Raw genomic sequence first — 5989 nt, forward strand, 5'->3', positions numbered from 1 at the left:
TATCCCAGAGGAGGATGAGCGTCGAACGGCTCGTGTTGTTTTTACCGCTTGGACCAAACACGGCAGCAGTAGCGAGCGATATTATTTACTGTGCATATATTTCCATTTCATTCGTCCGCGGCCGGGGCCTGCCGGGAGCCGTCCGGCGGGCGTAGCGAGGCGGGGCGGAACGCGGAGGGGCGCGGCGGGGCGGGGTGTGGCGGGGCCCCAAGCGGTGTCCGCCGCGCCGGCACCTACCCCCTTGAAAACCCGAGTCTCTTTACATTGTGGGATCCAGTTACATGAGCGTTTTGTGTTAAAAGAGAGTAAGATTTAAATTGGCTAATGTGCCGCGGTTCCACCCATGAAACTTTTCCCGCGCGATTGGCGCAATGCTCTTACAAATCGAAACGAAGTATAGTAGTCGCATCCCTTTGAACTAGGGGGAGTGCCACCACCACCCCGACAAACCCGTCGTCCTCTGCGCGGCCACCGCGACACCTCAATGAGCTCCGAGTCAACATTGTGGGGGACAACCGGGCGCAAACAGCGCCTTGTTGACGGTGGCAAACAACACTCGGAAAGGGGCGTCATTAAACGCACACCCCCCAGAAGACCCCTCGCCACACCACGACGCCCTGGTCTGCTCGGCTCGATCCGCGCACATTTATTCCATACGAAACGGTAAGGACGTTTACCGGGTGGCTATGGGAGTTTAACAAGGTGTCTTCGTACGATCAGCTGTCGCAGAAAAGGTCCGCATGCCCCTGAGTGGAGTGCTTGTTTGCACGCGGCACTATGGAAAAACTTGGGACGTCCACCTCATTACATTACACGACTTTCTTCCCCCGTCCTTCCCCCGTGCCGTGTCTTCTCGACTCCCCCCGCCCCCTCCTCTCCCGGGTAACAGCAGTTTTTGACGTTAGCGTAACAGCCGTCGTTTTGCTGTTACATAATATATTCCGTCCAGCCTGTTCCTCCTCCCTTCCTCCCGGGAGTCACCTTGCCGTCCGGGCCCAGAGCGCCGCACAGAGAAGGCAGAGACTCGCCCCCGCGCTTCGCTCGCTCGCCCGCCTCGCCGCCAGCACCACTGCACCAGTCATATCGCCGACCAATCCGAATACATTATCATAAAATTACTCACCGGCTGACGAGACGACTGCGGTGAAGAGCTTGTCATCCATCCCGCGGCCCAAAACAGTTTCAATTAAGGGCGAAAATATTAAGCAAATCGGGGTGGTCGGGATTAATTCGCGCCCGCGGAGATCTGAATGTGTTCCGGAGCGAATGAAAGTCGCCTCACTGGGTCAGTAGTTGAATCAACACTCAAAACATATTGAGAATTTTTGTAGTTTTGGCTGAGTACTGAGTTCGGTGACACGATTGAACCGTCTCACAATTTCCTTGCCCACTCAGGTGTGGCAGGTGTCAGGATGTCATCTCATCGTCACGCATTGGCTGAGTTGCTCGTCACGCACTTGACAGTGCGCTTTGTCACACAGTGTGTGTGGCTCGACCCACACGTCACTGAGTGGCTCGTCACGCACTTGACTGAGTGCCTCGTCACACACTTGAGTGTGTAGTTCGTCACACACTTGACTGTGAGGCACGTCACACACTTGAGTGTGTAGTTCGTCACACACTTGACTGTGTGGGTCGTCACACAGCCGACCGCCTGACGCTGCTCCGCGAGGCGTGCCGCGGCGCGCCGGTGCAGCAGGCCTGCGGCCGGGCCTGCACCCCGGTCTGCTGAGCCCGGGCCCGGCTGAGCCGGCCGGCCGGGGCAGGAAGCGCGGGAAGTGAGATGTCCTGCAAACGATTAAACGGATACATCCATATTCATAGGAGTGCATGTGCGTGGCCCGGCTGCATGGCCCGGCTGGACTACTCGCGCAAAAGAGGTATTTTTATTTTATCCCGCTGCCCCCACAAAAGTTTTTGATCCCTAAAGCATACCGTAGGAGTGGTGGAGTGCGCACTTTTCGGAAGAGAACATTCGGGAAGAAATGAATGTTTATGTGTACAGTACCTTGTAGGCTGCAATTTTTCAAAGTGTCAAAATCATTTAATGCAGTGCACTATTTTCAAAAGCAAAAAAGAGCTTAAGAATTTTGTTTGTTGCGAATAAGGGCGCACCGCAGTTATATATCGCGCACTCCCCAAAAAGAGAGGGAAAACCGCGGCCCAAATTAATAACAATAAACGCATGTTTAATTCATTTGGCTATGAATATGCAGCCGGAGGTGTGAGGAGCACGTCAATATCAACAATACGATGCCAAACACATGCCTCAGCCCAACAGTGGGCCAGGGAGCCCTGTATGGCTACTCCCTATCCTACTTTAAAAAAAAGGTTTTCAAATGAATCAACCCCCCCCCCTCCCCCCGGTGCTTTGATTTTTCTACACTGCGTCACATTGTTCCTCGCAAACTGTTGCAATTCATTACCTAGTTGAAGACGTAAAACCCCGCCCGCAAACTCTCTGCCACATTCTGACTGACGTGTCCTTCCCCATCACAGCAACGATTTCGAGCGGATGACCGTAAAGTAAGGGATGGAGGTCCCTGGCCGTGGGGCGACTTTCCTCTTTTTCTCGTAGCCGCCGTAGCCGCCTTGTGACTTACTTTAATGCGATAAAACAGAGGGTGTGAATATATACTTCCATGAAAAGTACGTCGCGGTGTGGCCGTGGTGCGCTGCTCGGGGCTTACGCCCGTTATGCCGCGTTACCCCCCCCCCCTCCCCGCGATCAACGCTGCTGTTACGCCCCTGGATGCACTGCAGAGGCGGGGGTGGAAGGGGATTATTTCTAAAACACCTCGACTTGACTTTTTAAAGAGGAAATAATCCGGCGATAGCGCAGCAGCCCGCTGCAATTAGGGAAGGGTTGTTTGTCGTCGCGATGCTAAGCAGACGACGCACCGAGGGAGAAAGAGAAAAAAAAAGTAGCGGCACAGCACAACGTTAAACGGCTCGCCTAAGAGTCTCATTGCTGTTTCTTTCCAACCCTTTCGCTTCTCCACGGAAAACACTTTCCAAAATCACAGAGACTCTCTCTCTCTTTTTACTTCTCTTACCCCGTTTGTTTTACGGGAGTGTCACGTGCGTGGTGCGACTTTGACTCGAGAGCACTCTGCACCACTCCTCCTCTTCGTCCCCCCCACCCACGAGCCGATCTGGCGAAACGTAAGCACCTCTGGAGAGACCCTCGGCCATCGCCCGTCAATATTTACCGAAACAAGTGCTGGATCACTTACAAACTGGGCGTGGGACAAAAAAACAAGGAGAGTACTAAATAATGCATGTATTTTTGCAAATAAATAAATTTTTCTAGGTCTAGGCTCACGTCAGGAGAGGACAGGGAGGATCCATCGGAAAAGCATGTTATTTTTCCTCTCCCTGCCACGCACTGAGCAGGTAAACAAAAGAGTAACAACAACTTTGAATGCCGCCGTGAATTTACATGCTGGAGGCACATCAGCTCCGAAAGAGCCGTAAAATGAAAAAAAAAGTGTTCACTGGAGGAGGAAGCCTTTGAAAAGTTCTCTCTCTCTTTTCTAAAAGCGACGGCAGACTCCGCCCTTCACGCAGAAAGAGAGAGGAAGAGAGGGGGATGAGATCGGTGGGTCCTATCGCAAAAAGGAGAGGAAAGAAAACAAGGGGAAGGCGCCTCTTTATTGATTGTGTATCTTGGGGCCACTTAGAACCCCTCCGTCTCCGCATCGGCGCAAGTTTCTCCTTCGATCAGCACGTATTTGAGCGTGTTGCGGCGCAGAGCTGGGAGACGAGGGAGCTCCCAAGCTCCCTGACCTTTTTGCAGGCTTTACGCGGACCCATGCAGCTCTGGGAGGCGCTCTGCTACCCTCGGGCAGTGGACCCGAGGACTAGCACCACCAAGCCCGCCGTGCCCGCCTGAGTCCTCCTTCGGTCCCTCTTGTTTTAAATCCGCGCATATTTAAAAGAGACTCCCGAAGAAAGGGGAGGGCGGAGCAGTTGTAGGCACCTAAGAAGAAGACGAAGAAGAAGAAGAAGAAGAAGAAGAAGAAGAAGAAAATCTTTTAAAACCGCACAGCCACTGTTTAGGCAACATTTGGCATCTTAGCCATCTCGCCAGGACTTCAGAAGTAAGGTACAGATCGGCAAGCATTATTTCTTGCCCACTTGTTTTTTATTCTGCGTGAGAGCCGGGTCACAAGCTACTTGTAAACAGCAACTCGCTGGTGTTATGACGGGGTCTACGAGCGTGTGTGACGCTTCTCCGGTTGTATGATGAATTTCTTATCTGCATGCAGCCTCGCGAGAAGGGCGGTAGTGAGAGCAGACTCACACTCATACACACCATAAGCGCAAGGAGAGCAGGAACTAAATGACTAGCAGAGACACGAAACTGGAGCCTGAGGGAGAGGGAGAAGGGGACTGCGAGATAAATGCTGATTTTCATGTGGCGAAAGGAGCTGCAGCAGTAGCAGGGGGCGCAGGGACGGAAGCGGAGAGAGCGACATTTTTCCCGCAAAAGTTTCGCTTAGAGCTCCAAGCATCTCCTCTCCTCATTGCCTCCAGGAGGAAAGGGAGGAGGGGGATGGGAAAGGAGGGGGGGGGGGGACTACACGTCGTTCGACCGTATTTTAAAGTTCTAAGGACAAAATTCGTCCGGACTGCGGGGTGTCATCTCCAACCTATGAATAACAACGACATTTTTCTTCTGATCTGCGTCGTCTAGCGCGTCTATTGTTTGTGGGTGCGGAGACTTCTGCGTGACAGGGCGCAACAGGTTATAAATACTTTCGATCAGATCGGAATGAAGACTACAACGTTCGCATTGGCATGACGCGTCTCCCCTACTCTTCCCCGTCGTGTACTTTACACCCTTGTCGCAGGCGAAAGCCTTTTAGAATAATAACCCTCCAGACTTCCCATGTGGACCTCGCTCCACAGCCTCTCGAAAATTACGTTCTGCTGGCAAGGGCATAAAAAGGAATCCCTCCTCGGTGGCGCCAATCCAAAGGGAGGGCATGAGAGAGGCCATACTTTACGCAACGTGACACATTAAATGGCGTCACTGGATGAGTCGGAATTAGTTTCAATTTCCAGCTCCAGTGGCTCCTGTATACGCGTAACTCGGCCTCCGCGTATCCCACCCTTTTTTTACCACTGGGACATGCCAAGACGATGTCACTGCCCCCTTTTTCCCCCGCCTTTCCTTTACTACCAACGAACTATTTTTTTCTTTTAAAACTTTGATTCAGAACAAAAAGTAGACATACTATATGCGTCTAAATTGCAGAAAGTAGACATATCATGTTTTGTTTTTTAAATGTAAAACGTTTACGTGTAGAGACTGTTTTCAAAGTGATGGGTTGTAATGAACGACAGTTTAGGTCAGCAAAGATAAACGAGAACCAACATTTTCGCCCGATCACATTTCTCTGGACACACCGCAGGCCATGCCCAGAGGCCCTCCGCACGACGGCGCGTGTTCGAATGAATAATAGGGGATTATCTGGTGTTCGGCGGGGCGCAAAGCGTGACACACACACACACACACACACACACACAGCAGCGCAGCGCAGCACCACCGGCGGAGGGAAGTCCAGGGGGAGCGTGACTGCACGACCGTGTGCAGTACAAGTTCTTCAACTTCAACTTCAAAAAGGGAAGTTTTACAGAAAAATAATATAAAGACTGTCAAAACAAACCTCAGACTATGCTACATTATTTGTATTCAAATCAGTATTTAAAATGTGTGTTATCTGCTAAAAGTTAAGAGTTGGCAGCGTCCATTCCGCCACAACCATGAGATTAACTGCTAGCGTTCTTTGCAATATCATCGAACTTTTAGAGATGAAGTAGTTTCTTTCTGCTCACACCATGTCGAGAGGTCCTCAGCCAGTCCCGCCAACCTAACCACCACCCTACACGTATCCACCTCACCTGCAGCACACGAACTCCACAGCCCGCCTCTCCCGCACCCACCCCGCCCCACTCCGTGCTTCGTGACCGGGTGAGACGC

Source organism: Frankliniella occidentalis, unplaced genomic scaffold (assembly GCF_000697945.3).
Source record: "Frankliniella occidentalis isolate FOCC.00 unplaced genomic scaffold, Focc_3.1 Scaffold6, whole genome shotgun sequence".
Taxonomy (NCBI): domain Eukaryota; kingdom Metazoa; phylum Arthropoda; class Insecta; order Thysanoptera; family Thripidae; genus Frankliniella; species Frankliniella occidentalis.